The following is an 11,828-nucleotide window of genomic DNA, read 5'->3' as shown; positions in this document are numbered from 1 at the left end:
CAGTTCAAGCTACTGTTACATAAAACTTATTATTTTATCCATTTACGTACAATAAAGAACAGTAATGCCTCGAAAGTGTGTTAATACCGCGGACAATTTTTGCTATATTTGTGGGGAAGTGACATTTGCCAACCAGAAGAAAAGTATCAATTCTCAAGTGAAGAAGGCATATCATCTTTACTTCGGATGCAAGGTTGGTGACCAAGACAAGCCTTGGGCTCCGCATATATGCTGTGCTACATGTACAACACAGCTTTCACAGTGGTTGAATTGCAAAAGGTCATCAATGCCGTTTGCAGTCCCAATGGTGTGGAGAGAGCCAAGCAACCACCTAAATGACTGTTACTTCTGCTTGGTTCCTCCTCTTTCCGGCGGAATAACGAAGCGAAAGAAGTCGAGAATAGTCTACCCAAACATTCCGTCTGCATTGAGACCAGTTCCACATGGTGAGGGACTTCCTATTCCAGAACCTCCAGCAGAATATTCTCTTGATTCATCTGACGAAGACAAAGGTGAGTCGACCTGTTCTTCTCCTGGTCCATCAGCATGCAGTGATCCAGATTTTCACTGTGGTGCATCATCAACCCCACACAGAATAACACAGGAAGAACTAAATGACCTGATTCGTGATTTGGACTTATCAAAGAACAAGGCAGAATTGCTAGGATCAAGACTCCAACAATGGAATCTTCTAGAAGAAGATGTCACAATTACTGCATATCGAAAGCGCCACCAGCAATTGGAACCTTTCTTCAGAAAGGAAAGTAATCTGATATTCTGTTCCGATATTGAGGGCCTCATGAATGCTTTAAAAATCACTCATGACCCACAAGAATGGAGACTATTTGTGGACTCTTCGAAACTGAGTCTCAAGGCTGTGCTTTTGCACAATGGAAACATTCTTCCATCTATTCCAGTAGCGTATGCTGTCCACATGAAAGAGACATACGATAACTTAAGGCAGCTACTGAATTCCATTGAGTATAACAAGTACAGCTGGCACCTCTGTGGTGATTTGAAGGTAGTTGCCCTTTTAATGGGACTGCAGCAAGGATATACAAAATACATGTGTTTCTTATGCGAGTGGGATAGCCGAGCAAGGGAAATGCACTACATGAGGAAGGAATGGACTCACAGGCAGAATGTAGCCATTGGAGAGAAGAATATCCAACACCCAGCTCTGGTTGAGGCTCAGAAAATCTTGCTACCACCCCTTCACATCAAACTAGGTTTGATGAAGAACTTCGTGAAAGCCATTGACCGGACTTTGCCAGCATTCCGATACCTGCATGAAAAATTCCCTCGACTCAGCGAAGCAAAGATTAAAGAGGGAGTTTTTGTGGGTCCTCAGATTCGAGAGCTTTTCAAAGATGACCGGTTCAACAACTTGCTGGAAGGTGACGCGAAACAAGCATGGAATGCTTTTCGCCTAGTTTCTACAAACTTCCTCGGAAATATTAGGGCAGAAAACTATAAGGAACTAGTAGAAGACATGTTGATGAAGTATAAGAAACTTGGCTGCAATATGTCTCTAAAGATTCACTTCCTTCATTCCCATTTGGATTTCTTTCCTAGCAACTGTGGTATTGTTAGTGATGAACACGGCGAACGTTTTCATCAAGATATCGCAACAATGGAACAAAGATACCAGGGAAAATGGTCCACTACAATGCTGGCTGACTACTGCTGGACACTCCTCAGAGATGCTCCCGAACAGCTGTACAAGAGACAGGCGAAGAAATCTAAGATGTAGTCAATGACTTGATTTTTTATAGGTAGGCTATTACAGTTGGCCTTTTACTATTGGAATGCATTTCGTTATGTAAACATTAATTTCTTGCAGATTACAAAAAAACTAGAGCCAATTTTGCAATTTGACTGTCATATTCGTGTTCAGCACATAAAAATTGATAAGAATTGACTAATTTTATTTCAGTAACATGACTTTTGTAAAAATTTGTTGTCCAGTGAAATCAAGGTCACAACCCAGGCAAATTTGGAAAAGACGTCGATGACACAAAACAAATATTTGTAGCCACGATTGTAGCTGGCCAAATGAGAGACATCGGCTAAATCGGCTTGCCGTTGATGATCGATGCCTTCCACTTGGGTGCGACTTCTGGAAAACTTGCGTCGAATGGGTTTGTGTAAAGTGTAAGTAGCTTGTTCTTGTAACCGTCTTTGCACTTGAGGTAAACGGAGACTTTTCAGTCGAGTTTTGGCAGCACGATACAATTTTTGAACTCCTGCGTAACCTGCAGGATGGGTGGGATAGTAGTAAATGCTGGCTAACTCCTTCTCCATTTCTTTTGTTTCTTAATAAGGCACCCACTCTTCGAGGATGCTACTTTGGGTGGGACGAAAAGGCGGTTTGGAAATGGATTTACGTGTCCGATGGGCTACGGGAGTAGAAGTCGAAGGTAGTGGTGGAGGTGGCAATGGAATAGCTTTGGTCTTCTTTTCTTTTTTCACTTCTGGTTTCCCTTCTTTCTTTTTCACTTCTGTCGAAGGAGGAGTGGACATCATCTTTTTAACCCAAGCTTTCATTTCTTCTCGTTGGGGTGTGGAGGACGGGGTCAACAAGGATACTGCAATTTTACTAGACATGGGAGTTGCTGACGGTGTTTGAAACACTTCTCGTATCTCTTCTTCCTCGGGTCTTCGTGGGGTAGCATCTCTGGTGACCCCTGGGGATGGTAGTAGTGGTGATGCTGGTGGTGATGGTGTGGGAGATGGACTTTTCATCAAGGTCTTAAAATATTTCAGAGTGGGAAGAGCTGTTTCGTCTAAAGCTTTCTGGTGAAAGAGTTGCAGTATTTGCAAGAGTTGACCGTTCTTTTGCGATTTTTCTGTTTCGGACAAATCTTGGCGATCCATCAAGGACTGCAATTCGTGTTGTCACTGGGACATCTCGCTCAAATTGGGATTGGGAGGTAAATGCGGGGTGCATTGTTCTTGCCAACGATGATATTCCATCCATCGTTTGTAAGGCACTAAAGCTAGTTTTCGTCCTTCCATGGGACGTCAGGGGTCAATTCTGAGATCTTGGGATTCCAGAGGGCCTTTTTATCTTGCTCCCACCAGTCCTCCCAATATGGTTCCCAAGACTCCTTTCAGCAATGGGCCTAACAAGAGGGGTAAAATACCTCCACGTTGGACCAACATCTTCTTCTTTTGTCCGATGGGAATTTTCTTTTGATCCATTTGGCGAAGAACGTGACGATGTTTTCCTAAGCATTGTTTCTGGTGTTTGGACAAAGGGATCGTGCCTTTCAACAAGTTCAAACAACATTCGCACACGGTATCGATGACATCTTTGGAGGCTGTTTGAATGAGTTTTTTTCGTAGGGGTGGAGAAGCTTTTGACATTATAGGTAACATATCCCCATGTTTGACTAAACGTGGAGGCAGTCCTTTCCTTTTCTTTCCTTGGGGTTTAGAAGAGGAGTGTTTTCTAGAGGGTGACATCTTTGCTTGTGGGTTCAGGGACATTAACCAAACATACACTAACGTCGATGACTTAACACACGCCCTTTTATCTTTTTTTTTTGGACTATCGCTTTGTCATAAGGGTGACATCTTAAGAGAGAGCGAATGGTGACACCTCCTAGTGTACCGCTCCCTCCAGGTTTCAAAATGATTTGTTTTTTGGTCTGAGTGTCGATGCGGGGATCAGCCAGTTGGGTCAAAGCGACTTTGTTTCGATCAAAAAAGCGTTTGGTTTGATGAGGAATCTGAATGATCCCTTGCACTAATTGACGTGCTGTCACCGTAAACCATCGTAAGACTTCTTTGAGAGTAGCTTCTAAGACAAGAGCCCGAATTTGTGGATTTTTTCTAAACTGATCCCATACAAGGCACGAATTAATTTGTCGGGAAGATGAGACTGAAGGGAGGTCATGTTCAAAATGTGTGAGACAGACGAAAAGTGTCTGAGGTTTTTATAGATTTTTTTGTAGGGGTTAAGTCGAGGACGGAGACGTGTACAAGACAGGCCCTCCGTCTTGGCACCAGTGGTGAAACAATTGGGTACGAAATCGCAAATCATGAGGGGTAGTAGGTTTCAAATCGACGAGTAAATAGGCGTTTGGAGTTTGAGTGGCATCGTCGTACGCCTGAGTTAGCCAAGGCGTTCCTAACTGTTTGGCTAAGACTTGCACTTGCGATTTATCTCGAGGGCTTTTAAACAAGACCACGTAATGCGCATTGAGACTGATGGTGCGATGGGCTTTACTTTGTTGAAACAAATTTTGAGTGATGTAAATGACACTGGCATTACGATGATGCCCTTTGCGTGTAAACCAAAGTTTAATTTCTTCTTCGTCTTTTCCTAACATGTGTTCGAAAATGACCAAATGGGTTTGACGTGAGTCAGACACGATTCCATCGTCTTCTTTAGGAATGCCTTCCACAAACACGATGGAATCGCCTTGACTTTCTCGCAAGAGGCTTACGCCGATTGCCACTTTTTGTAACACCACACGATGCGTTGAGGTGGCCGATCGATCAAATGATGTTTATATTCGATCAAACGTTTGACGAATTCGGTTTTGCCTTAACCGCTAGGTCCAGCAATGGGCATGTTAAAGGGATGGCAAAGATACAAAGCCTCCCAACTGGCACGATCTAAGTGTTCGTCAATGACATTGACAGTGGAGGAAGAGGGAGCAGAGACAGCAGAGGTAGCCATAGTGTTAGGAATGTCACTTGTGACACGAAAACAAACAAGACAAGAGTTTATATACTTTTTTCAGAACACGTTTATTGAATGTTTTAAACATGAACACGAAAGACAAAAATACATAAAAGCCAAAGGCTTAAGTACAACGATAAAAGGCACATGAAAACCATCAACGTGGAATAGAAACAAGTTTCTGTACAACATGTTTTGGGTAATGTTCTGACCAGTTCTATAGGGGGTAAGGTCACACAAGTGTCCTCCCGAAAGGTTCATTCAGGAATGTCCACGACAGTCCTGTCCTGAATGACGAGTTCTTCTTCTGGTACTGTCACTAACATAGGTTGAAAAGTGACTTTTTTCTTTGGACGTTGAAAGGAAGGATCACAACTCTCGAGCATACTGGGCCACTTCTTGGGTCCAAGCCTCAAAACCCCCTTTTTTCCAGGCACGTACATCTGTCCAATGGGGGTGTAAGTCACAAGCTACACACACATCGTCATACACGTCTTGGGTAGCTAAAAGTTGACGAATCTTTTTTTCCCGTAGAGGTCGAGAAGTATCCAGATGAAAACGTAAGGCTTTGAGCAAAATGAGTCTTTCGTGAACATTTAAGGCCATTTGGTGGTAAGTACTGTTCGTAAAGAGTTCACAAGGAATCGGCTGGTAAACTAAATCTCAGAAAACAAGTCACTAAGACACACACCACTTGTGACCCAAATTGAACGGAAACAGTTCTTGTAATAATTGATGGTAATGATCCACGGTTTGAATATGATCATTGAGTTCCTTCCACGGAATCTGTTCAATCACATGTGATAAAAGTCGTGGCATGGCCCCCTGTTTCTATACTCTCTTTGTTTCGGAAGCAATACACGTACTTTCTACCCAGAGATCTTCGTTCTCCAGTTGGAAATTTAAATGCTCCAAACTGTTACCTAAACTTCAGAGTTCGATTAGAAGTTTCCTCTTCCTCTAAGTAGATTCCACGTAAAATATGTTGGTAATCGTTTAACTTGTCTTCCTCAATGTGTTGCACTAGGTGAATCTCGAAGTAACCAAAATCACAAACATGTCGATCATTGGTGACCTGGAAGTATTGAACAAGGTCTGACCACTGAAACAATTTCTGACGAATCAGCTCTCTTATAGCATTCAGGTACCGGTGGTTAAACATCTGGTGACGTAACGGATGTAATTGTTCTTTACGTTTCACTTGTCTTTTGACCAGTTCTCGGTAAATGCGTTTTCTCAACTCCACAGGCAAACCACGAATGTTCTCTTGTAAAGTATCCATGAATAGGTCAGTCCGTACAATTTACAATCTTCTCCAAGAGCAAAAGTAATCCACATAGTAAGTAATTTCTGACCACTGCCACTCAGGGTAACGTCCAAGAATCTCATTGAAATCTTTTGATGTAAACGGTCTAAAGCGATATAATAGGATGAATGCACACTTGACCCAGAGAAATCTAACACATTGGTTGACTTTTTTCACTTTCCTCTTGTGAATTTCTCGGTACAAAAGTTCTACAGTTACCCATTGAGATTTCATTCTTGCAAGTCCCTGCCAAACTTCCTTGTAAATCTTCTCTTACAGTTCTTTAAGTAATGATTGAATATCATTTTTGAAATAAAGATTAAATACTAGTCTCGGTGATGTCCAACATTTGACTCCTAGCCAAACTGGTTTCTTCTTCTTCAACGACATGGTAAGTTACTTCAATGTCTCGGTCCCACTAAGGGTAAGTAATGACAATTCGGTGACCATCGAGCATGTTCTAGGTAGGCCGAATCTTGTGGTTCCCAGTGGTGAAGTGACACACCGCAACTGAAGCACTTGACCTTATCCCCTTCGCCCAAGTAGAAAAATCCGGCTCTGGCTAATTCTTCGGGGGTCGGTCCTCCCAGATACTTAGGCCATTTTCCTTTGAACGGTTGAAGACGATTTTCAAAGTCGCAGTATTCCGACAAACGCACAGGGAACGAATATTCGTCTTTCATAGGTTCGTTTCGATGAGGGCAGGGTGACATGGACAGGAGTTTGCTCAGGGCTGGATGACAACCGTAGGGTGGTAGACCTGAAGGTTGACATCCACATTGACCATGAAACCCAATAAAGTGTCCACGATGACCAGGGAAATCGATTTTGCATCCGTCAGGTTTGACACGCACAGCATCACTTTCCATGATAGTGGTAGTGACAACAAAGTTCCCATGACGCTTTACGGCATCGCTAAGGTCACAGCGTACAGCATCGCTCCCATCGCATGGCTCACAATCGCACTCGTCTGCAAACTCCGTTACGCAATTACAATGGTAACCGCATGGACACTTGCAGTTTCCTTCCGGACATTTTCCGTCGCAATGCATGGGTCTTATCCATCCAATATTAATCACACTAGGGGAAGGTAAAACTTTTTTACAATCCACAAACTGAAATGTTGTCTCTTTCAAAGGATTCATCTTGTTCGCTTGGTCTTGGTAGTCACAATGAACTATCGATCTTGCCTATGTTTTCTTTTTATACTAGTCGCAATGAAGTCTCAAGCTTGTACATCGTTCCTTTTTTATGTCTTGTTTTGGAAGGTACCGTCTCTAAGGTGCCTTCATAATTGTACCGTAGTGCAATGGGTGGAAAGGCCATATAAAGGTAAGGACAGTGCGGAGACCATCGAGTATGTTCTAGAATAGCTGAATCTTTATGAAACGTGTCCAATCGACAGGCACAATCACAATAGTCAGGCAAGAAGACCGGAAAATAGTGGGGTTTGAACTTGGAGTTCTCATCGGGTTTCTCACTCTATTCTTGCTGTGGCGAAGTCATCCTTCTGGTGAGTGGGCTATCCTCTTACAACCAATGTTTTATACCAACGCTTCTTTCAATACGCCAAAATTCACCACTCGATTGGTACGATAATTCAGAGTAAATCTTTTCACTTTACACTTCGTGTGCACTTCTCCTTGTTTGTCCCGGTATTCGTAGCCGTAATATTTAGGACCGCCACTTGCGAAACTTAAAATTTTCTCGTCGGGGTGCTCGTCTGTCCAGGCTCCTAAACGGTCTCCTTCGATGTCAGGGTGCTGCTGATCCAGGCGATGGATGTAGATGCAACTGTCCGTGTCAAAGTACAGGACTCGATCCCCTAACAGTTCTAAAGCTTCGTACAATTTTAAGCGAGCATGGGCTGCCACGTAAGCCGGAATGATGACATTTCCAAAAAGATCGGCCTGTACAAAGTCCAAATCTTCTTCGTAATTGACAAGATAAAATCCTCACGAAGGACGTCCACATTTTTCATAAATTTGGTTTTGTCGTGAATCATCTGGAAGTAGCGGGAAGGTTATATAAAATATTCCGTCTTGGGTAAACACGGACGTTGTGCCATTTTATCCCACAAGCAATTTAACATCACTTTGGCAAACGATCGCCTGCCTTCGTTTTTCTCGATGTGATCCAAAGAGATGCCTTCTTGTGCCCAGTATTTCTCTTTGAATGTCTTTTGATCTTCGGGAGTGTGGCGCCAGGACGGATAGCCGCTGGCTTCTTGTTTCAGTTTCAAAAAGGCATCAACGTAGTCTGCGAAAATGCCTTTCTGAGTAGGGTCACCCTTGTGGTATTGTTCTGTCTTGGGAAAGTGACAAAGTTCGTACACTGCTAACAGTTGGTATCCCATGTCCATAGCTTTGAACAATTCTACGCTGACCCAGGTTTCCGTCAAGGCCCGTTCTTCCTGGGTGTGCTGACAAGGCTGATCTTGGTTACACGTTTCGGCACAAGTACGGCACAAGGGAAACATCAGTTTGCCTTGACAATGGTGAGGTAACACGGGATGGTACAGGTTCGTGGGAAGCAAGACTTTGCACTTGATCAAGCATTCGTATTGTCGAATGCGGTTCAGGTCAATGTGTTCCGTCAGCAATTGCGGGTGTCCTGCAGGAAAGTGACAATATTTGCACACGTAAGGATAAAGCGAGCACATGGCCAAGTATTTGACTTCTTCTCATTTCTCTTCGTCAGCTTGGTACAGCAAACAGGTGGCATTGGTCCTTCCTCCGTACAAACTGTCCCTCGGGTTCAGGGGATCCATGAACTGGTAACTTTCCACGATGCGTTTAAACTCGGGATCGGTTTTCAAACGGTGATCGTACTCATGTTCCCACATTTCCACCACTTGGTATCCTTGCTGTTCTAACTTTAGGCGTCGCTGACACGTGCCCTGGTACAGGTCTTCCATGGTTCGATGTAAAAACTGATTTTTAGTGCCACGGTCAGGGTAACAGACGGGACATCCGTGAAATAGGCAACCGTTAAACTCGTACACGATCTTGGGTTTTTCTAAGTCCCAACCATCGACTGAATGCGTTCCGATGGTCGTTTCGCCTCCTCCGTTGCGGGCATGCTGAATCCATTTGTCTTCCTTGTCGCGCAAGTAATGTAACCAGCGTAGGGCTTTGACCGAGTATTGACGTTTGACATAGTTGGTCGTTTGAGGACTGATGACAGCCACGGTCTTTTCAGGCATGAATCGTTGTCGGTACACTAAGGAACACGCTTTGGCAATGGTGCAAGCTTCTTTCAAAGGATCGACTCCTCCGTGTTCCATGAACAGTTCTCGAAATTTTCCACAGCAACGCCGTAAAATGTCCACGTCGGAACGACAATACTTTAGCATTTGTTCCTGAAAGTCAAAAGGGTCTAAGGCGTGAGCCTGGTACCAAGCGTAGAAACCTTCTCGTTGTTCTTCGCATGTTGTCGGGGTCGTAATAGTAGGCCTCAGGCAAATGGGGTAAAACAGCATGTTGATTGACTTCGGTATTGAAAAAGTGTGGAAGTACCCTTTAGCCATTTCTGTCATTCCAAACGTTTTAGGCATTTGACTCAAAGGCATGGCTAAGTAACTCATCGAATCTTTAAACTGTACTTGTCCCACTTGCATGAAAACGATTTTTCCTGCGTTCAAATTAGCTTTGGGACGTTCGGTGCCATGTTCCGTATAGTACCTCAAAAGAAACTGTCCATCATATCCCGAGAAATTGTGGGCTATGACTGTGTCAAGACGATGACAATCTCCGTAACGTTCGATGTCCTCTTTACTCCATGTCATGTCGATGGGGTCTAAGACCCATTTGGCAAAATCTGGCGTCTTGGGTCCTCGAAAGATTATTTCACGTCCTCCAGGAATCTTGCTGCAGTGAGGGCAATGACTGAAGATAGGTTCTTGAATGCACTTTTCACACGCTCGATGAGTCATGCAGAAATTAGGAATGTGAGTGCCAGTCTCTTGCATGCATTCGAAATCGAAAAAGATGAAATTGCCTTTCTTCTTGTCATCTTTCTCTGGTTGGAGGTTGTATTTTTGCATGTAGCATTGATGTTCCAAGTCCACGATTTGATGACAAATGTGACATTTTTTCTTTCCTGAACATACGTGTGCCTTGGTACTATTGGTACGTATGCCTTGTCCACACGTAGGGCACAATCTCAGCATTTGACAAGCACATTTCTGTTGTGAATCGTGTGTCTTGAGATGGTGTTGGTAACAGACAGGGCTGAGAAAGGTTCGCAGACAAGCAGGACAATGCACTCTTTCATGTCCTTCGTCCAGACAGGGTGGAGAGGCCAAACATCCTGAGCATTTCGACCCACATTGCTTGTGTTGCTCTCGATTGTTATAGCCATAGTCACATTTTTCACAATAATAACCGTATCCTAGGAATGCAGTGATGGTGGTAATGGTATCGAAATGGTCATCGTGATGATAAAGGTGAATGTATTTTCCATCTTTAAAATCTCGGCCTCGAAACAACAGAGCTCCGCGCACTTGTTGAGCGTACACTTTCAAGGTGTAGCGTGGAGCTAGGACATTTTGCAAAGTTTGCATCTCAGGAATGCCACAGGGTGTGTCTTTGGACAGGCCTGCTTGTTGTAACAGAAGTTCTGCTTCATTTCGTTATTTGGCTCGGTTCGATTTTCGAATGTTCTTTCAGTCTCTTTTTCATTCTACCGTGTCGTTCTTGTTGGCATAGGTTCGTCCCACCACGATAGCCCTGGCTAAACACATGTGGTCTTGAAAATTGTTAATTTGAACGAGACTCTTTTTGGTAATGCGAAGGTTGTTGACCAGTAAGGTCTTTCTGCGTTGTCCGGTCCCTTGAGGAGGAGAGACGTGGGTCATGTCCAGTGTGACCTTTCCATCGATGATGTCAAATTGGTCATTGGATTGTTGCACGTGTTGAATCTTGTCCATGACTTTGGAAGGGGTCAGTTCTGCAGGGCTGCTAAACTCGATCCAAACAGGGGATTTCAAGCTCTCGTGTTGTATGGAAAGTCTCAAGAGATCGTTTTCTTTGCGTTGACATTGTCGCTTAAGTGTGGTGAGTAAAGAATCCCACATGTATGTGATGAACCCTTCTGCTTTCTCCAAGGGTACGTCGGACTTGAAATCTTTAAACTTCACCGTGTATTTGTAAGCCGTAGTTCTAAATTTTCTAGAGGAGTACTTTTTCGTCTCTCGAATGTCATAGTACCTTTCAGGGTTGACTGGTGAACTTGGACTAGGTGCAGACTCTGTGGGTTTGGATTCTGGTTCACTCATGTCCTCTTCAAAATCACTAGCATGAATCTGTGCCAAAACTTAACCTCTTGTACGAGGCGATAGATCACGTTTGTGCCTCTTACTTTCTTCTTCTTCTTTCTTCTCAAATGAATTGGATCGTTTCATCTTGATAGCAAAAAGTCAAATGACTAAAGTTTAAACACCATGGGCTAATTTATATCCATGGCAGACCAGCGTATATAAAGGGTATGTGTCTTGTCCTTTCACTATTCATTTCACTCTCAAACCGAGCACAACGATGGAAGAGACTACACAGATCGAACGTTTCATCAGAGCTTTGCGAGGGGTCATTAAAAATTTTCTTCAGACCAGCCGTCGGACTACTCTCCTTCCTTTCGAGATAAAAGTGAAGATACTTGCTATATCTGTCAGAAGAAAGGGCATTGGTCTTCAGAGTGTCCAGACCGTCAAAAAAGCAAAACAGGGGATAGAAGAGACAAAAGTCAAGATACCTGTTATTATTGTCAAGGAAAAGGACATTGGTCACCAGATTGCCCTAAGAAACAAGAGGAGCAAGAAGAAGAGAGGGA

The sequence above is a fragment of the Sinohyriopsis cumingii genome, chromosome 8 (genome assembly GCF_028554795.1).
Source record: "Sinohyriopsis cumingii isolate HCF-2022 chromosome 8, ASM2855479v2, whole genome shotgun sequence".
Lineage (NCBI taxonomy): Eukaryota > Metazoa > Mollusca > Bivalvia > Unionida > Unionidae > Sinohyriopsis > Sinohyriopsis cumingii.
Note: the sequence above shows the minus strand (reverse complement) of the source record.